Consider the following 21781-nt stretch of genomic DNA (forward strand, 5'->3'; position numbering starts at 1 on the left):
AATAAACTGCATTTGAGTTCTTTTGAGTAAATAGCTCTTGCTTCCTGGAGAGCCAAGGATTGTGTTAGGACCACATTACTTCCTCCTGGGTCCAACATCTCAACTTTTGAGTGATTCAAAGGAGTATTCCACAGGGAATACTCTGTCGCATGGTCAGACTGGTTCTCTTTTATTACACTCTATTAATTATTCAAAATCATGGGTCATCTTAGTTTGCCTCTATTTGGACCATGATTTTCTTGCACCTTTTTGAGTTTCTCCTAAGACTTATCTTTTTTGTTGTTGAGAGAAGAAACATATTTTGTCTTCACCAAACATTCCCACCTTCTTACTCATTCCATCTAATGCAAAATGCCTTCATGTTTTCTTCTTACAGATTTCTTGGAGCCCACTCACTTCCTGTTTTAACTTGGACCCGGAGGAAGGGGCGTGAGAGGTAAAGAATACATTTTAATCACAGCTAAAGGACGATCTCAGTGTAAACAAACCCAGTTGCCATGTTTTCATTAGTCTTGTCTGAATTTAGTTGGTGTGACTTTGTCATGGAGACACTAATTATCTATGGACATATAAAGAACGCTCAGGGTCTGGGTCTCAGTCAACCACCCCAAGAGTCTGACCATGGTCAGCCAGAATCCTTCAGTGCATCTGGAGTGGATACTGTAATGTGTTGCCAAGACGCCCGAAGGAGGAAGGCACTCAGCCCCTTGCCTCAATTGGAAACATCTCTGAAGGGCCATCTCGTCTTCAGAGTGCCCCATGGGATGAGCGAGGCTTCTTTTGCAACTGTTTTAACTTCCACTTTGTTCTCTGTCCTGTGTTTCCTTCACCATCTGACAGGTATTATTCCCACACTCCCGAATAAATATGGCTCAAAGTCTGTTTCCTGAGGAACTGTACCTACAACCCTACTTTTCTATCATACCCAGAACTGTAACAAATGAAAAGGTGAATTTCTTACAGGGGATAATGGATTATTGTGGGAGGGGGTTGTTTTCTGGGCAGGAGGGCCTGGGATCCAGGACATCAAGGGACAGAAGCAGGAGCTGAGCTTGGTCAGAGAAAGGAAGAAGGGAGAACAGTGAGGTGCAGTTGATGACCATGGGAACTGGAATGGGGGAGGAGGCTGAGAAAGCGGTAGGGATGGTTGTGCCTCTGAATTTGCTTGCGGATCAAGAGCACTCTATTTCTAAGTTCAGCTTTTCCTTCTATTGTGCCTTTATCAGAGATGCTGGCAAGGGTGGGGGGTAGGGAGGATGGGGGTGGGCGTGGCTCTGAACTGAAAGCACAGCAGGAATCACAGCAGTTAGGGAGCAATCACACCAGCGAGTGGGTTTGCTGCCATTCGCTTAAAGTGATTTAATTAAGTACCTATTAATTAAAATTAGAATTGGTCTATATAGAATCTATGCTATAGAGAGAGGATTAGGAGGGGGAGCCGGCTTTCTGAGGCCAGCATTATTTATACATCAGTCCTTGTTAAATTAGTTAAAATTAACTTCAGCTTAATTCAGAATGATAGCAAACCCCAAATAATAATAAATTAGCCAAGATAGAAATGTACTGAGATATCACATATATGTATTGATATTACATGTATGTATTGAAATGTCTAAGAGAAACCAAGTCTGGAAGTGAGCAGATCAGAGTTTTGCAACTATCAGGGACATTGTCTCTACCTGTATTCTTGTTCCACCCATCTCAAAAATGGGTCCACCTCATGGTCTTAGATGGCTGCTTGAGCTCCAGCCCTTGCATTTGCACCACAGGAAGGAGGGCAGGAGAGGAAGGGCATGGCCACACTGATATGCAAGGGAGTCTGGTTTGGTGACCATGTGTCCAGTGAAAGCTTGGGAGTTCTAGTACCCAGGCAGAAGGGAAGAATGGCATTAGAGGCCATCCACAGCCTCTGCCATACCTGCCTTTCCCCATCCCTGACACCTGGACCACTCATGCCCTCTCTCTGCTCACCAGCCCCAGAGTGGTACTGACCAACACCCAGACCCAGCAGTGAGTGGAACTCTCTCTGCAGTCACTGCCCAAGGTTGCTGCCTGGCATTTCTGTGCCAGAGAACTGGACTTCTGACTCAGTTTCCCACCCAGCACCCCTCATCCATCATGGTGCTTACAGTAGCAGTTGAATAGTTGTAACAGAGAACATGTGGCTTGCAAAGCCTGAAATAAATGTGAGTCACATATGAAATTTTAAGTTTTTCTAGTAGCCACATTCTTTTAAAAGTATGAAGACAACTTGGAAGCATACAAGTGGCCAACAGGTACATGAAAAGATGCTCAACATCACTCATCATCAGGGAAATGCAAATGAAAACCACTGTGAGACATCACCTCACACCTGTTAGGACAGCTAGTATCAAAAAGACAAAAGGTTAGTGCTGGGGAGGATATGAAGAAAAGGGAAGCCTTGTACACTGGTGGGCATGCAAACTGGTGTAGCCGTCATGGAGAGCAGAATGGAGGTTCCTCAAAAAAATGAAAAAGAGAACCATCATATGGTTCAGCAATCCCACTTCCAGTATCTTCCAAGAGGAACTGAAATCAGCACCTCAAGAGAATATCTGGGGCGCCTGGGTGGCTCAGTCGGTTAAGCGACTGCCTTCGGCTCAGGTCATGATCCTGGAGTCCCGGGATCGAGTCCCGCATCGGGCTCCCTGCTCGGCAGGGAGTCTGCTTCTCCCTCTGACCCTCTTCCCTCTCGTGCTCTCTATCTCTCATTCTCTCTCTCTCAAATAAATAAAATCTTTAAAAGAAAAAAGAGAATATCTGTACGCTCACGTTCATGGCAGCATTATTCGCAACGCCAAAATATGGAAACAACCCAAATGTCCATCAACAGATGAACGGGTAAAGAAATTGTGGTATATAGAGCCCCTGGAATATTATCCAGCCTTTAAAAAGGAGGTCTTGCCAATCGCAACAATCTGGATACACCTGGAAGACATTTTGCTACGTGAAATAAGCCAGACCCCAAAAGAAAAATACTTCATGATCTCACTTATATGTGGAACATAAAAAAGTTGAATACATGGAAGCGGAGAGTAGAATGGTGGTTACCAAGGGCAGGGAGGTGAGGGGAAGGGGGAGATACTGGGGAGAGAAGCTGCAGTTGTGTAGGATGAAGGAATATAGAGATCTAATGCACAGCACAGTGACTATAGGTAATAATACTGCATTGTGTACTAGAAATCTGCCAAAAGAGTACATTTCCAGGCAGCCTCATCACACAATAAATGAACGATATAAGGAGACGGGTATGTGAATGAGTTTGACCATAGTAATCATTTTGCTATGTATATGTACGTCAAAACAGTATTGTGTAGACCACATTGTGTTGTACCCTTTAAACATAGATAGTTGTTACTAAAAAATAAAAGTAAAAATTTTATAAGTACAAAGGAGAAAGTGAAATTAATTTGAATATATCCAAAATATTATCAGCTCAACATTGCAATCAATATAAAATTATATAAATATAAAAATAAGTCTAAATTATCAAGGAGATAGTTTGCATTCTTTTCTTTCCATACTGATTCTTCACTTATCGCACACCTCATTTCAGACTAGCCATGTTTAAGAAAAAAAAGACTAGCCATATTTCAGGTGCTCACGTGGCGAGTGGCTATTGTGCTGGACAAGGCAGGACTGTACTATACTTAATGTATTTCATGCCCACTACATGCTTTTATATCACTTTTAAATGGATCAGTTTATTGAAATGATCCCCATTTGCTGAATATTTATACTGCTTCCAAATTTCACAATTATAAACAAGACTGCTGTCCACATTCTTATATTAAAAGTTTACACCCCATCTTTAATTGTTTCGTTAGGATAAATTCCCAGATGTGAGTCAAAGAGCATACATAAATTTTGAAGGCTGTTGAAATATGCTGTTTAATAATAATATCTCCCTTACAAGGTTGTTATGAAGATTAAGTGAACTAGTACACTAAACCGATTTTATTAATTCAAGTGAGGTTAATGAAACTTCACATAGTTGTGCCTGGCACATAAAAGTACTCTACAAATGGCATCTATTATTATCAGCATTAGCATTATTTCTGAATGAATCTCCAGCACCAATATATTCATTTATGCCCCTTTTAACAATGTCTAAGAATGCCTGTTTCTAGCACTCTCTCTCCAATACGCTTCTTTTTATAGCCTTTCACAGGCAAAATTGGCTTCTTGTTATTGTTGGTTTAATCTGACTGGCATTCCTTAGTTTTCTTATGCTTAGGATTAATTTTTCCTGATAGATTTGTCACAACCTCAGTGTATATCTACATATATGGAGAGTTGGACCACTCTTCACTGGAGGGTTTAGGACAATAAGTGACCCTCTGTACCTGTCAACTTTCCCATAGTTATGTCATTGTAACAAGCCTAAATCTCAGTAGCTTACAACAACCAATATTATAATACATGTGAGAACCTAGGCTGACAGAGCAGTACCTAACACGGACAAGCCACTCTCATGGCAGACAGAAAAGAAGGGAGGCAGATGAGCAAGGGAATAAGAGCAGAGTCTCCTAAAGCCTCTGCTCCTACCTGGCACCTAGTCTCTTCTGCTCACATCTCCATTTGCTCATGAGAACGCAAGTCATGGCACCACCCTCAATATCAAGGAGGTGGAGAAGTATGCTCCTACCATAAGAGACACTGGCAAGTCACATGGCAGTGCATGGGAATTGACATGGGGAGCCAATGATTGAGAACAATAATATGATCTACCCCACCAGTCAAATCAATCCAATCAAGTTAAACTGGTTTATGTGGCTCTAGCCACCTGAAGTCAGGAATCCCCTATAGGACTCTTGTCCTTCCGGGAGTCTTATGGCTCAGCCCCCGAAGTAAACAGAGGACAGAAGCTGGGCTGCTGACCTGCTTTCAATGCACTCTAAGGACAAACTGGTCCAGAGAGAGTCAGCTTAAGGCACATAGGAGTACATCTCCCACGCCCTGCATGAAGATGCAGACTTGCCAACGAAAAGGGCTTTGCATCCCAAGAAATCATTCCATCATCAAATAACCAGGAAAAAATAAATCCCCGGATGCTCTTATAGCCCTTGAACCAATTTCTTTAGGGAAGGCAGTACAACAGTCAGAACAGGGGAGAATAGGGTTTATATCCTGGCTGCATCACCTGTAAGATCAACAGTTGACGTCTTCATCATCAACATCATCATCACCACCACCTTTTCAGTTACCTGGCTTGATCCAGCCAGTAGCACCCTAGCTGGCCACAGAGGCATTTCCATCTCAAAGGACTGACCCCTGTACTGCAGAAATGAGCCACAGGCTCCAGGGGCCGGACTGCTTGGGACATCGCTAAGCTACTGCAACCTCAATAAAAACGTCTTCCTAAAATCCCAACACCGGAGAGTTTGGGAATTAATACATGCGTATGAAAATTACCAGCTTATTCCACTCCAAACTGAAGGAAACCATGCTAGGAGCATGAAAAACAAACAAAAAAGGAATGCATGTTTCCTAAGGTAAGTCACTTCATATTTGAATCATTTATTTATATCACGAGGCTTTCTGGAGTGATTAGGGAGCTGCCAGTTCCACTTAGCAACCTTTTTTCAGGTTATGGAGAAGCAAACCTTTCTTCCTGCTTTACGTATGAGTGCCCGTGTTGGAGATTTGTGTCCCGAGACCCAGACTCTTCCCCCCGGCTTTGGTCAGTCTCTGGAAGGACTCGGTGCTCAAAGGGAAACACTTCTCATTCTGAACCAACGGCAAAGGGAAGAAAAACAACACGATCCCTTTCATCCTGTAAGGCTACTGAGTTTGCTTGAGCTTTTGAAAATGGTCAGGAATGAAAGTGCCGTATTTTCTGTGTCCATTTTTCAACTCTCAGTCTTTCAACACCCAGCTCCAATCCCACCTCTGCCGTGAAGCCTTGCCTACCTCAGGGGAGCATGATTTTCCCTCCCTTGAACCCCAGTGGATATTCCCTGACCCTACACCCTCATCAGCACTGTCTTCCCTCCTGGTGATGTTGGTTAAGTTCCCGAGTGGACTGTAGCAGTGGCTGATTTTACAGATTTATTCCACTCTCCCTCCTTCTGGGACTCATAGCACTTGGTTCGGAGGGGAGCCTGTGACCCCAGCAGGACCGTTCAGCATTTGTTCTGCATAATTAAAAATACACATCGAGAGAGAGGATCTCCTGTCTTCTTCTGGGTCATGAGCTCTAAGAAATTAGAAGCTTGGGCTTTCTCAATGTCATCTTCTCTGGACTTTAGCAGAAAGCCAGTGCTGAGAGATGAAGAGTCTCGTAACATCTTTTGAACCCCTAGATCCAGCTATGCCGAAACTCTTACCCCAGACTTCCCAATGATGTGAGCAAATATATTCCTTGTCTTCAGTGAATCTGAGTTGGCTTTAATCATCTACAACCTGAGTAACTAACATGCTCCCTCAGAACTCTTTAAGGAAAAAAAAAGGTGCCTAAGGTTAAGGATTCTCCGGACCACAGAGTCTTTCCATCTTGTGTTCTACTTTTGTCCTTGTGTGGTTGAAGCTGGATCGCCTCCATGCCTGAGTCCCAGCTAGTGGGAAGGGGGCAAAAACACACGCAGGAGGGCACAGCCGGTGTCTGGAGGTCCCCCTCTGGATCTGGCACCACGGCTTGCCCTCAAAGTCATGCGACACGGTCACATCTCACTTCCGGGGAAGCTGGGGTGTGTAGTCTGGGCTGCTGCATGTCCAGCCATGTCTCTATTTCTGAAAGAAAGAACAGATGATGATGCGTGACCATGGGTCTAAGGCACACCAAGCATCTGTAGATTGAGACAGCTTTCCACCACCTCCGATTTAAGGGCGTGCAAGGTTGCAAGTGTGGTGAGGACAAGCCACTCTGTTAGTGAAGAGTCCTAGTGAGCAGAACTCCACGTGGGCTCCTGGGGAGGCTGTGCATAGTGTCAACCTAGCTAAGCAGGGGCTAACTTCTCTCAAGTTCCCTTCCCTGTGTGGCCCCGAGTTAGGGCTGGCTGTGGGGGAAGTTAATGCAGGATTCTAGCAATGCTCTTTGGTTCGGCTCAGAAGGCGGACCCAGGGCACCAGGCGCTGCTGTATCTCGCGGGCATTGCTGCTCATCTGCTGGCTCGCCAGGCCTACAGCTCCCCAGTCTCCTGCTGCAGCTTCTCCAAGTCCTCAGCCAGTCTGCAAGCATAGCTCCATGGCGAACCACCGAAGTCGATGGCCGTGGGAGACAGACCTGGGCTCTGACTGGCCCTGCAGTTCCCGGCCTTTCTCAACTTTAACCTTGGGGTTGCTCAACCTCAGCACTATTGCTTTTTTGATGATTCTGGATAATTCTTTGTTGTGTGGAGCTGTCCTGTGCATTGTAGGATGTTTAGCAGGGTCCCTGGATACCAGTAGCAACTTTTACCCTAGTTGTGACAAGGCAAACTGTCTCCAGACATTGCCAAAGTCTTCTGAATGGAGGGTGGGGAATCATCCCTGGTGGACAACCACCCCCCAGCCCCCGTCTTCCCAGCGAGTGCTTCTTTCCAATTGCTGGCCTTGTTGACCTACACCTTCACACGCAGAGGTCCACACAGGCTTGCTTAGCCCTCTCCACCAGCTCCCATAGTCACAGAAGGTCTGACCCTATAATCAATCCCTTGTCCCATGTTCCTCATAGCTGGTGTGCTCAGGGCTGCATGACGACTTGTGGGCCTGAGACACTTGGCCTTCGTGGACCCCTTCCTTCAGTAAAAAAAAAAAAAAAAAAAAAAAAAAAAAATTAAAATTGATATTTTAAGGCTCTTTTGGTAGAAAAACAAATATCTAGCCTGGATTCATTATTATATTCATGATTACATTCATTTTAATTACAATGAAAGCTTTTGTGGGCCCCTACGCGTACTGATCATAGATCATAAGCCCTAGGCCTTGTGTGTCTAAGGGAGAAGGGAGCCCGAGGTCTGCTTTTTCCTTCGAACCTGACTGACAGGTGCACTCCCTTTACACAGTTACCTTCTTTGTAATCAGAGCAAAACCACGGGAGGCAATGATTGGCTTCTTCTTTTTTTTTTTAATTTTCCATTTATTAGTCTGTATTTTCTAAGTTTTCTACAATGCAAATAAATATTTCCATAATATAAAAATACAATAAAAATTATTATATAAAAGGGACAAAAATATGCTCTAGAATATAAAAATTTTCATTGAAATTGGACATCTCACTAACATGAGAGGTTCTTGCAACAATTATACATTTAAACCAAAAATTAGGATGTATAGTTTAAAATACACATATACAATTTTCCCCTAATTTGTCAGTTATTTTTTTAAATTTTTTATTGTTATGTTAATCACCATACATTACATCCTTAGTTTTTGATGTAGTGTTCCATGATTCATTATTTGTGCATAACACCCAGTGCTATACGCAGAATGTGCCCTCTTTAATACCCATCACCAGGCTAACCCATCCCCCCACCCCCCTCCCCTCTAGAACCCTCAGTTTGTTTTTCAGAGTCCATCGTCTCTCATGGTTCGTCTCCCCCTCTGACTTACTCCCCTTCATTCTTCCCCTCCTGCTATCTTCTTCTTTTTTTTCTTAACATATATTGCATTATTTGTTTCAGAAGTGCAGATCTGTGACTCAACAGTCTTGCACAATTCACAGCGCTCACCATAGCACATACCCTCCCCATTGTCCATCACCCAGCCACCCCATCCCTCCCACCCCCCCCCACTCCAGTAACACTCAGTTTGTTTCCTGAGATTAAGAATTCCTCATATCAGCGAGGTCATATGATACATGTCTTTCTCTGATTGACTTATTTCACTCCGCATGACACCCTCCAGTTCCATCCACGTCGTTGCAAATGGCAAGATCTCATTCCTTTTGATGGCTGCATAATATTCCATTGTGTATATATACCATATCTTCTTTACCCATTCATCTGTCAGTGGACATCTTGGCTCTTTCCACAGTTTGGCTATTGTGGACATTGCTGCTATAAACATTGGGGTGCACATAGCCCTTCGGATCCCTACATTTGTATCTTTGTGGTAAATACCCAGTAGTGCAATTGCTGGATCATATGGAAGCTCTATTTTCAACTGTTTCAGGAACCTCCATACTGTTTTCCAGAGTGGTTGCACCAGCTTGCATTCCCACCAACAGTGTAGGAGGGTTCCCCTTTCTCCGCATCCCCGCCAACATCTGTCGTTTCCTGACTTGTTAATTTTAGCCATTCTGACTGGTGTGAGGTGGTATCTCATTGAGGTTTTGATTTGGCTTTCCCTGATGCTGAGCGATGTTGAGCACTGTTTCATGTGTCTGTTGCCCATTTGGATGTCTTCATTGGAAAAATGTCTGTTCATGTCTTCTGCCCATTTCTTGATTGGATTATTTGTTCTTTGGGTGTTGAGTTTGATAAGTTCTTTATAGATTTTGGATACTAGCCCTTTATCTGATATGTCATTTGCAAATATTTTCTCCCATTCTGTCGGTTGTCTTTTGGTTTTGTGGACTGTTTCTTTTGCTGTGCAAAAGCTTTTTATCTTGAAATCCCAATAGTTCATTTTTGCCCTTGCTTCCCTCGCCTTTGGGGAGGTTTCTAGGAAGAAGTTGCTGTGGCTGAGGTCGAAGAGGTTGCTACCTGTGTTCTCCTTTAGGATTTTGATGGACTCCTGTCTCACGTTTAGGTCTTTCAACCATTTGGAGTCTATTTTTGTGTGTGGTGTAAGGAAATGGTCCAGTTCCATTCTTCTGCATGTGGCTGTCCAATTTTCCCAACACCATTTGTTGAAGAGACTGTCTTTTTGCCATTGGACATTCTTTCCTGCTTTGTCAAAGATTAGTTGACCATAGAGTTGAGGGTCCATTTCTGGGCTCTTGATTCTGTTCCATTGATCTATGTGTCTGTTTTTGTGCCAGTACCATACTGTCTTGATGACAGCTTTGTAATAGAGCTGGAAGTCCGGAATTGTGAAGCCGCCAGCTTTGCTTTTCTTTTTCAATATTCCTCTGGCTATTTGGGGTCTCTTCTGGTTCCATACAAATTTTAGGATTATTTGTTCCATTTCTTTGAAAAAAGTGGATGGTATTTTGATGGGGATTGCACTGAATGTGTAGATTGCTCTAGGTAGCATTGACATCTTCACAATGTTTGTTGTTCCAATCCATGAGCATGGAACGTTTTTCCATTTCTTTGTGTCTTCTTCAATTTCTTTCATGAGTATTTTATAGTTTTCTGAGTACAGATCTTTTGCCTCTTTGGTTAAATTTATTCCTAGGTATCTTATGGTTTTGGGTGCAATTGTAAATGGGATCGACTCCTTGATTTGTCTCTCTTCTGTCTTGTTGTTGGTGTATAGGAATGCCACCGATTTCTGTGCATTGATTTTATATCCTGCCACTTTACTGAATTCCTGTATGAGTTCTAGCAGTTTTGGGGTGGAGTCTTTTGGGTTTTCCACATACAGTATCATATCATATGCAAAGAGTGAGAGTTTGACTTCCTCCTTGCCGATTTGGATGCTTTTGATTTCTTTTTGTTGTCTGATTGCTGTGGCTAGGACTTCTAATACTATGTTGAATAGCAGTGGTGATAGTGGACATCCCTGCCGCGTTCCTGACCTTAGGGGGAAAGCTCTCAGCTTTTCCCCATTGAGAATGATATTCGCTGTAGGTTTTTCATAGATGGCTTTTATGATATTGAGGTATGTATCCTCTATCCCTATACTCTGAAGAGTTTTGATCAAGAAAGGGTGCTGTACTTTGTCAAATGCTTTTTCTGCATCTACTGAGAGGATCATATGATTCTTGTTCTTTCTTTTGTTAATGTATTGTATCACGTTGACTGATTTGCGGATATTGAACCAACCTTGCAGCCCAGGGATAAATCCCACTTGGTCACGGTGAATAATCCTTTTAATGTACTGTTGGATCCTATTGGCTAGTATTTTGGTGAGAATTTTTGCATGCATGTTCATCAAGGATATTGGTCTGTAATTCTCCTTTTTGATGGGGTCTTTGTCTGGTTTTGGGATCAAGGTAATGGTGGCCTCATAAAACGAGTTTGGAAGTTTTCCTTCCATTTCTATTTTTTGGAACAGCTTCAGGAGAATAGGTATTAATTCTTCTTGAAATGTTTGGTAGAATTCCCCTGGGAAGCCATCTGGCCCTGGGCTTTTGTTTGTTGGGAGATTTTTGATGAGTGCTTCAATTTCCTTAGGGGTTATAGGTCTGTTCAGGTTTTCTATTTCTTCCTGGTTCAGTTTTGGTAGTTGATACATCTCTAGGAATGCGCCCATTTCTTCCAGGTTATCTAATTTGCTGGCATAGAGTTGCTCATAATATGTTCTTATAATTGTTTGTATTTCTTTGGTGTTGGTTGTGATCTCTCCTCTTTCATTCATGATTGTGTTGATTTGGGTCATTTCTCTTTTCTTTTTGATAAGTCTGGCCAGGGGTTTATCCATCCAGTTAATTCTTTCAAAGAACCAGCTCCTAGTTTCGTTGATCTGTTCTACTGTTCTTTTGGTTTCTATTTCATTGATTTCTGCTCTGATCTTTATTATTTCTCTTCTCCTGCTGGGTTTGGGCTTTATTTGCTGTTCTTTCTCCAGCTCCTTTAGGTGTAGGGTTAGGTTGTGTATTTGAGACCTTTCTTGTTTCTTGAGAAAGGCTTGTATTGCTATATACTTTCCTCTCAGGACTGCCTTTGCTGTATCCCAAAGATTTTGAACAGTTGTGTTTTCATTTTCATTGGTTTCCATGAGTTTTTTTAATTCTTCTTTAATTTCCTGGTTGACCCATTCATTCTTTAGCAGGATGCTCTTTAGCCTCCATGTATTTGAGTTCTTTCCGACTTTCCTCTTGTGATTGAGTTCTAGTTTCAAAGCATTGTGGTCTGAAAATATGCAGGGAATAATCCCAATCTTTTGGTACCGGTTGAGACCTGATTTGTGACCTAGGATGTGATCAATTCTGGAGAATGTTCCATGGGCACTAGAGAAGAATGTGTATTCTGTTGCTTTGGGATGGAATGTTCTGAATATGTCTGTGAAGTCCATCTGGTCCAGTGTTTCATTTAAAGTCTTTATTTCCTTATTGATCTTTTGCTTAGATGATCTGTCCATTTCAGTCAGGGGGGTGTTAAAGTCCCCCACTATTATTGTATTGTTGTCAATGTGTTTCTTTGCTTTTGTTATTAATTGCCTTATATAATTGGCTGCTCCCACGTTAGGGGCATAGATATTTACAATTGTTAGATCTTCTTGTTGGATAGACCCTATAAGTAGGATATAGTGTCCTTCCTCATCTCTTATTACAGTCTTTGTTTTAAAATCTAATTTGTCTGATATAAGGATTGCCACCCCAGCTTTCTTTTGGTGTCCATTAGCATGGTAAATGGTTTTCCACCCCCTCCTTTCAATCTGGGGGTGTCTTTGGTTCTAAAATGAGTCTCCTGGAGACAGCATATTGATGGGTCTTGTTTTTTAATCCAATCTGATAGCCTGTGTCTTTTGATTGGGGCTTTGAGCCCATTTACATTCAGGGTAACTATTGAAAGATATGAATTTAGTGCCATTGTATTGCATTTAAGATGACTGTTACTGTATATTGTCTGTGTTCCTTTCTGATCTATGCTGCTTTTAGGGTCTCTCTTTGCTTAGAGGACCCCTTTCAATATTTCTTGGAGGGCTGGTTTCGTGTTTGCAAATTCCTTTAGTTTTTGTTTGTCCTGGAAGCTTTTTATCTCTCCTTCAATTTTCAATGACAGCCTAGCTGGATATAGTATTCTTGGCTGCATATTTTTCTCGTTTAGGGCTCTGAAGATATCATGCCAGTCCTTTCTGGCCTGCCAGGTCTCTGTGGATAGGTCTGTTGCCAATCTAATGTTTCTACCATTATAGGTTACATATCTCTTCTCCCGAGCTGCTTTCAGGATTTTCTCTTTGTCTCTGAGACTCGTAAGTTTTACTATTAGATGTCGGGGTGTTGACCTATTTTTATTGATTTTGAGAGGGGTTCTCTGTGCCTCCTGGATTTTGATGCCTGTTTCCTTCCCCACATTAGGGAAGTTCTCTGCTATAATTTGCTCCAATATACCTTCTGCCCCTCTCTCTCTTTCTTCTTCTTCTGGGATCCCAATTATTCTAATGTTGTTTTGTCTTATCGTATCGCTTATCTCTCGAATTCTGCCCTCGTGATCCTGTAGTTGTTTCTCTCTCTTTTTCTCAGCCTCTTTATTTTCCATCATTTGGTCTTCTATATCACTGATTCTCTCTTCTGCTTCATTTAGCCTAGCAGTTAGTGCCCCCATTTTTGATTGCACCTCATTAATAGCCTTTTTGATTTCGACTTGGTTAGATTTTAGTTCTTTTATTTCTCCAGAAAGGGTTTCTCTAATAACTTCCACACTTTTTCCAAGCCCAGCTAGTATCTTTAAAGTCATGATTCTGAACTCTAGGTCTGACATTGTACTAATGTCAGTATTGAGTAGGTCCCTGGCAGACAGTACTACCTCTTGTTCTTTTTGCTGAGGTGATTTTTTTTGTCTTGTCTTTTTGTCCAGAGGAGAATAGATGAATGAGAGAACAAAATGCTAACAGGTTAACAACATCCCCAGCAAATATACTCTATACAAATCAGAAAAGACCTGAAACCAGGGGAAAAGAAAGAGAAAAAAAGAAAAAGAAAAAGATAAAAACAAACAAAAACAGAACAAAACCAAAAAAACAGAATATGATCAAATGTGATCAGGCTAGTGCATAGATCAGTGCCACACACTAGATTTTGGGCGTATTTTGGTCTGTTAGAAGAAAGTGCCTCCTAAAATTTTAAAGGAAGAAAGACTTATATATGTACAAAATAAGGGTTGATACAATGAAGGGATGGAAGATGACTGTAAAGATGAAAATTATAAAAGATTTTATAGAAGGAATTGATAAGAAGTTGTTTGAAAAAAGAAAGAAGATTTAAAAAAAAAAGAAAAGAAAAAAAAGGGAGAGAATGTGATCAGGCAGGAGACTAGAACAAAGCCATACACTAGTGATTTAGGGTATATTTCGATCCGTTAGAAGAAACTGTATCTCAAATTTTTAAAGAGAGAACAACTTATATATATATGCCAATAATAAGGGTAACTACTATGAAGGGATAAAGTATGACTCTAAAAATGAAAAATAAAAAAAATTTTTTAAAAAAGGGATTGATAAGATGTTGGTTGAAAAAGGGAAAAAGAAAAATTCAAAAAAAAAAACCCAGCTAAAAAAAATTAACTTTGAAAAACTAATGAATCATGGTAAAAAAGCCACGAATTCTATGTGCAGTATTCCCCTAGCGCTGGAATTCTCCCGTTCTCCTTGATCGGTAAACTTGGTCTTGGCTTGCTGGCTGTTCGTGCTGATCTTCTGGGGGAGGGGCTTGTTGCCGTGCTTCCCAAATGTCTTTGCCGGAGGCAGAAGTGCCCCGCCCTTGTCGGTCCGGGCTAAGCAAGCTGCTCGGGTTTGCTCTCAGGAGCTTTTGTTCCTGCAAGCTCTCGGTACAGCTTTGGAGGACTAGAGTGAAAATGGTGGCCTCCCAATTTCCGCCCGGAGGAGCTGAGAACTCGGGGCCCCCGCTCCTCAGTGCGCCCCCAGAGAAAAGCAGTCACTCCCGTGTCCCTGGTCTCCGGTCGCACTCCGTGCTCACCTGGCCTGTGACCAAGTGTTTCAATCTCTGGCACCCGACCCTGTGTGGAGTCTCCAAACCCAGCAGATCCCCGCGGTGCACTTCCGCGCCGCTCCTCCCAGGGGAAGAAGGGGAGTCTCCCCGGATCTGCCGCTTGTTGGGTCCCTGCTGGAGGAGCAGTGGCCCGACTGGGCCGCAGATCACAGTTTATGGCAACCCCAAGCTGAGAGCCCGCGCCTCGGCTCCGTCTCTACAGCCGGCTTCCCCGCTCCGATACCTGGGAGCTCTGGCGCACTCAGGCTCCCCCGGTTTTTCTGTGACCCCAAGGGTCCTGAGACCACAGTGTCCCGCGAGGGTTCCACCCCCTCCCCCCCCGCTTAGCCCCTGGAGCGACGTCCCTCAGCGGAGCCGACTTCTAAAAGGTCCGATTTTGTGCTCGCGGCTCTAGCACTTGCCAGAAGCAGCCGACGGAGGCCCCCTCCCCCACCGTCTATCCTCCCGAATATCGCCTCGGATTCACTTCTGCGCATGTCCTACCTTCCAGTAAGTGGTCGCTTTTCTGTTCAGAGAGCTGTTGCTACTCTCCTCTTCGATCTCCTGTTGAGTTCGTAGGTGTTCAAAATGGTTTGATCCCTATTCAGCTGAATTCCTGAGACCAGACGAAATCCAGGTCTCCCACTCCTCCGCCATCTTGCTCCGCCCCTTTTCGGCAATGATTGGCTTCTTTTGGGACCAACCTGGGTTTACGAAAGTAACTCCAAGTACTTGATGTGGCACTCGGTGGTGGCCAAGCACACGGGGGGAAGACCCTTGGTGAGTGTGACTGTGAGCCGACTAGCTGGGTCAATGGGAATGATAGTTGCAATTGAGGGCATTCCAGGGAAAGATGAGTGTGAAATAAAACTCCCTTTTAAAAACACATCCAAGAAAGCAAGTGTGTCTCAAGGGGGAAATTGCAGACATGTGTTTTCCATGTATTTTCCATTCGATTGATAATAATAGGATATATATCATCGAGTGGAATCAGATGTACCAAACCCGGGGTCCTCGTTCCCACCCGGTGACGGCTGTTTCTGATTAGCTTGGAGCCCACTGCCCTGATGAAGAATGGGCGCCTCTTGGGGGCGCTGTGAAGGACGGAAAAGTAAGCCGTCGGGCGTCTTGCCTATTATTCCCACTCTTTCCTCAAGCTGCAAATCCATCAAATATGAGAGGGAGAAATAGAAATTGTGCAGAGTGGAAGGAAGTGGGAGATGCTGTTTTATTCCACACCTCCATCAGCATGTTTGTTCACAGACGTTCAATATTCATTCTGGAATTAAACACCTGCATTACACCAGATGTTTCATACACAGGCACCCCTGTGAATGGCAGGAGGTTTGTATGAAAGCACCCAATTCTTCCTGTAGCAGGAACTCTGCTTTTTTTTTCCCGTGGAAATACCAGGAAACCATTTTGAGTTGAACAACCAAACTAAAGGCAATGGAGTTTAAGATAAATGTTATGAAAATTGCATAAAACATTATATCAAAACCCTTGGCAGTGTCGAAAAGCAAGATTTCTGAATCCAATGAGTAGCTGAAGAAGAAAATTCAATTCCATTTTTTCACTTTGTCTGCCAATTTTATAGCACGTCATTTAAAATGGAATCTCTAAAGAATCGATTCAAATTAGCTTTACAGTTTTCCCCAAAGAATCTGCTTTAAAATAAATTGAATTGGAGCATGTGACATAATAAGTGAGCATAAAATTCATGTTAACTAGTCCGAAGGAAAAACTTCTCAGAAGGAAACAAATAATCTCACATGACTGAGCTAAAAATAGTCTTTAGATTGTCAGTTTCAAAATTGAACAAAAATAGGGGGAGTTGTTATAATAACGATATGGCGCATTTCCCCCTAATGAAATGGCCTTGAATTTTGTAATAAATTACAGAAAGAGAATCCTTTGGGCAAAAAAGAAGGTACGAGACACGAGTTGCTTTCATAAATAGAGTGACAGCGATGAAAATACCTTCCAGCTGGGACCAAGCAGCCTCAGCTTTTCTATGTGGTGGCTTCACTCACCGTTGAAGACCCAGCAAGGCAGAGGTAAGCAAGAGTTACAGTGAGGATGATCTGTAATAGTCTGCTGCCCTCTGTCCAGAAAACAGCTTTTGCTTCTATATTTGCTTTATTTTGATCAGGTCTATCTATCAAGAATATCTATTTAAAATCTCTTTGTAAAGTTAGGACTCAAGCTTCTCAAGGACGGGGACAGTATCTTATTTAACTTGGTAACCACCTCATACCCATCCCAGTGCCTGACATAGAAGAGGAATCCCATAAATGTTTGAAGGAGGGACACAAGAATGAATTCATGATTCAGTTTATTGTTTAAGTCAGATTAAACTTAGTTTTTTATTTTTTCTTTCAAAAAAAATTCACAGGGAATTTGGGAAATGTGCAGTCAGCTTAATTAAGAAGGGGACAGTTGGGTTGTGGTGATTTGTTTCCCTTTCTATTGGGGTCCAGAAAAAAATAATGTGATTTACTCTTAAAGAAAGCTGGTGGAGATTCCTTAAGGCCCTGCCTGAAAGTGAGCATACAGAAGTTTACCTTCATGGGACCCAATATCTTGGAAGTTAGCTAAGTCTTGAAGAATGAGCCAGCCCCTCTTTTCACAATACCCATTTGGGTTTCCTTGCCTTTCCACTGTGCTCATTCAACATAGCTTAATAGAGATTGTGTCTTATTTCTTCTCACCTTACTTATTCCTCAATCCACCTATTCAGTGGTCCATCCATTTATCTGATCATCTGTCCATCAAATACTTAGGGATATAGTGATGAAAAATAATCATAGCTAACGTTTACTGAGTGCTTATTATATGTCAAGCATTGTTATAAACACTTCTTGCTAATGAACTCAGTTAATCATCCCAACAATTCTATGAGGGATATGCTGTCATAATCCATACTTTATATACAAAGCCAACTGAGGTGCAGCAAGATTAAAGACCTTGCCCAAATTCACACCACTAGGAAGTAGGGAAGACAAGATTCCAACCCAAAGAGTCAGTTCTAGTCAGACCAGAACCACCAGTCTGCTGTACTAATTAGACAGATATCGCCTTGGCCTTCATAGTCTTTCTTTCCATTCTAGTGGCAGAAATAGAATTTAAACAGGTAGCTGTAATTTCAACTATAATGACTGCTCTGAAGGTAAAGTACAGGTGTTATAAGAGTGTGTGAAAGGGACACGTAGCCTAGTCTGAGCAATTGAGGAAGGGCTCAGTACTGAGGAAGTTGGCCCTTGGGCCGAGATGTGAAGGGGTTGGGTAGTGAAGTATAAGCGTGAAAGAGTGTTCCAAGCAGAACAGCATGTACAGGGGAGAGAGGTATCTGTGTTGAGGCAAAGAAAGTGACCAAGGGGTCTTTGGTGTCTATGACATCAGTATGATCAAAACTCAACTTGAACATAGGCCCTTCTCCAGGTGTTCTTGATCCCATTGACTTGTACTTTGTTTACCCAGTTACGGGAGTCAGAAATACAGGAGACAACCCATCATCTTTTCCCTCACCCAGTGCCCAACAGATCTAACCCATCACCAATTCCTGTCACCCAGTGCTTCGCCATATTTAATCCATCGTCCCTCATTCCTCTTGCAAACGGACTCATTTCTTTCTGCTCCTACCCTAGGTCCTGAATCCCGCCACTTCCCTCTCCTGCTTGGATACCTACAGCGTTCTCCTATATCCAGTGCCTGTCTAAAGGCACTCCAGAACCCCGCACGTCTGTTCTCCACACTGCAGCCAGACTGATATTTCCAAAGGGCAAATTTAGTCATGCCACTTCTGTCCTCAGTTAAAAACCTTTGATGATCTCCCACTGCTCTTGGGAAAAAGACGGAAGTCCCTGCACGGCCTGGGCCCCCTCTATAATGTCAGCATCATCCTAGGCGCCACGCCTTACCTCACGGCTCCTTAGCCACCATAGTCTGCCTCCCTTTGGTCTCTGCTACTGGCCATGCTCTCTCTTTGGAGGGCTTTGGCACATGATCCTCCCTCTTCCTGGAATTTCCTTCTCCTCCTCTTCTTGTAGTTAGTTCCTGGTCATCCCTGAGATCCCCACCTAATCCTCAGCAAGCCCACCCTATGTCCCTGCTTGGGTATCTGATCTGTCCCTGTTACTATCTCCTTATGTACCAAATACCTCTCTGTTATGGCTGAATCATGTCCCCCAAAATTCATATGTTGAAGCCCTAACCCCCAATACCTCAGATTGTGGCTGTATTTGGAGATAGGGCCTTTAGAGAAGTAATTCAGTTAAAATGAGGCCATTAGCGTGGGCCCTAATCCAATCAGACTGGTATCTATCTATAAGAAGAGCAAATTTGGACAAAGACACACACACACATACAGAGGGAAGATAAGGTGAAGACACGGAGAGAAGGCGGCCATTTGCAAGCCAAGGAGAGCTGCCTCAGTTGAGACCAAATCTGCTGATTCTGTGATTGACTTCCAGCTTCCAGAATTGTGAGAATAGAAGTTTCTGTTGTTGAGGCCACTGGTCTGTGGTATTTTGTTATGGCGGCCTGAGCACGCTAACATGGCCTCCTTCATAACACCTGTCATCGTTGCAACTTACCTTTTGTTGCTTTATGTGATGGCTGTCTCCCTGACAGGAACGTGGGCTCCGGAAGGACTGGAACGGGGTCTGGTTTTGCTCATCACCTTGTAACCCCAGGGCCTGGCACTGTGCTGGGCATGCAGTAGGTGCTCAGTAACTTGCTGAATGAAGGAGTAAATGTAAAAACTTATGAGTGAATGCGTGAACACACACACACACGAAATAACGGTAAGTATACAGTGGTTTTACCTCCGGGAAGATTCGCTTTGGCCCCGGGCGCATCCAGAAGCAAGGGCACCTTGGACTGGCTAATATGGGTATTAACATGCATTAACGTAATTTCACCAGCTACGGCGAATTCCTGGAATTTCAGGTTTTTAGTCCCTTAGAGAGAAACTGTTCAATGAAATTTAATCTCATGGATTTTATTTTTAAAGAGGCAAATATCTCTCTCTCTAGAGTAAAAAAGATAATTCTAAGAGACATAAATCCAACCTCCTTGCAGCGGGAAGAAACTATCTTGTTTCTATCAAACCACATTGATGAATGGCATGGATTTCAGCTTGGAAGGTGTCCTTGCTGGTTTCCACGGGGGCAAAGGCACAGTGAGAGCAGGACGGAGGGCATGCAACACACGTGAGAATTTCTGTCGAAGTCTTCTGAAGAATCCTCTTTTCCGAGAAACTCATTATTCACTTAATTATTCATTCTGTTTATTTACTGTATAGTTATTACACATAAATATGGTCCAAATCCCCAGAATCCTCAAACACCAGATGCCAGTTTCCCTCTGCAGTCCCAAAAGACATAGCCAAGCCATCACTGTGAGAATTAAAACAACAACAACTAAAACCCAATTAAAATTGTGCCAGCATGTTCGTTTCCAAAAGAAAAATCCTGCCAATGAATAAGCTTTTAGTCACTCCCCTGACTGCTTCTGTAAAGGAACAAACAAACAAACAAAAAAACCTTAAAAAGAAAACGGGCATATAATTAGTATTTAAATCATAGCTACAATGGGCTTCATAGCTGCACAGAAAGGGCAATGGCTAAGTCAACTTTGTGTCATCCCCCCCATTTTCAAAATCAAATGATTGAAGAAAATGGCACTTTGCTTTTTAGAATTTCCATGTGTCTGGCAAAGCCCAGGGAGGGTGGTGGGAGAAGCCGAGATGGCGACAGGATTGTTGGAATCTTGGAAACTGTGGATTACACAATCTCTTCCTCCTCACGATCTGAGTGGGGGGATGACTGTCACACTGTGCTCTTTGAACAAAATCCAACACAGCACAGGTCACCTGCCAAGGGGAGAGGAGGCCAATCTCATGTGAGAAATGGCTGGGGGATACAGACAAAACCACAACAGCCAAGGGTAGGGCGGGGCTTACAGCTGTGATGGAGGATGTGGGTGGGGGTGTAGGGGGAGGAGAAGGGGAGGTGGGGGTTCATGCGTGTAATTTTTGATAGGTCACCAATCCTCTGGTGATATTGGTCTCATGAAGAACAACATGGCCTTTTAGGTGAGCACGTGATTGTGGATACCTCTAATAGAGAGTCACAGTGTAACTGGAAGATCTCTGACTTCTACTCCCATTCTAACATAACAGTTGGCCTGAGGGGGCTGGTCACTGTGAGACCCATGGTGACCTTTTTTTTTTTTTTTTAAAGATTTCATTTATTTATTTGAGAGAGAGACAGATCATGAGACGGGGGAGGGTCAGAGGGAGAAGCAGACTCCCCGCTGAGCAGGGAGCCTGATGCGGGACTCAATCCCAGGACCCTGAGATCATGACCTGAGCCGAAGGCAGACGCTTAACCGACTGAGCCACCCAGGTGCCCCCTGTGATGACCTTTGAGATGCAGGCAAATGAGTCCATTGCTGGACACACTTGAAGCTCCTCTGGATGGGCCAGAGGCCTGGGTGCTTCCCCAGAGCTCAGACCTGACAGGACAAGTCTCCATTCTCAGTGTTGAGGTGACGAGGATGGGCTGAGGCAGCTTGATCAAGTTCAAATCCCGTGTCTACCGCTTACTACTAGAGGCCGTTCATGTCTCTCTGCTTATTCCCCCTCGTGAGAATAAAGATAATGCCTCCCTCTTAAAGTCACCACAAGATTTAAATGTGACAACGCATGCCAAGTGCTTAGAACAGTGTCGGCCCATGGCAGGCATACAGTGGACCTTGGTTTTTACAATCGATGTTAGTGAGTTTTCAGTGCATGTGGCAATTTAGCACGGCACAGGACTAAGCTTTGCAGTAGGCCTGTTTTTTTCTGTTTTTTATTTCCAAGGCAGCTGATAGAACTGTTCATTTCACTCTTGAGTAATAAGAATGTTCCTATTCCTGGCACCTCAGATTGAAATAAGTTCATTGCCTCCCGTCCCACAATGCCTCATGGCCACTTTTGCTACCTGTCACTAATACTTTCTAGTCACGTAACCTGATTTGGGGCCTTTTTGCTGAGAAAGCTAAAACATTTTCTAATCTGTTCGGCGACCACAT

At 43.2% G+C, this 21781-nt stretch overlaps 1 long non-coding RNA gene across 2 annotated transcripts in view; it reads left to right on the forward strand.

Annotated features, from left to right (window-relative positions):
- LOC141373296 (uncharacterized) overlaps positions 1-19369 on the forward strand; it is a 46658-nt gene extending 27289 nt beyond the window's left edge. The window contains exons 3-6 of one of the 2 annotated variants that reach the window (XR_012379122.1): positions 377-436; positions 841-948; positions 16604-16758; positions 18349-19369. This is a non-coding gene — a long non-coding RNA (uncharacterized lncRNA). Of the gene's footprint in view, positions 1-376; positions 437-840; positions 949-1974; positions 2729-16603; positions 16759-18348 lie in introns of those variants that run through there. The other variant, XR_012379121.1, reaches the window with a different exon arrangement.
- Positions 19370-21781: the final 2412 nt, after the last annotated feature.

This window comes from Callorhinus ursinus, unplaced genomic scaffold (genome assembly GCF_003265705.2).
Source record: "Callorhinus ursinus isolate GAN/ISIS: 27379988/994484 unplaced genomic scaffold, GSC_fseal_2.0 scaffold8, whole genome shotgun sequence".
Classification (NCBI taxonomy): domain Eukaryota; kingdom Metazoa; phylum Chordata; class Mammalia; order Carnivora; family Otariidae; genus Callorhinus; species Callorhinus ursinus.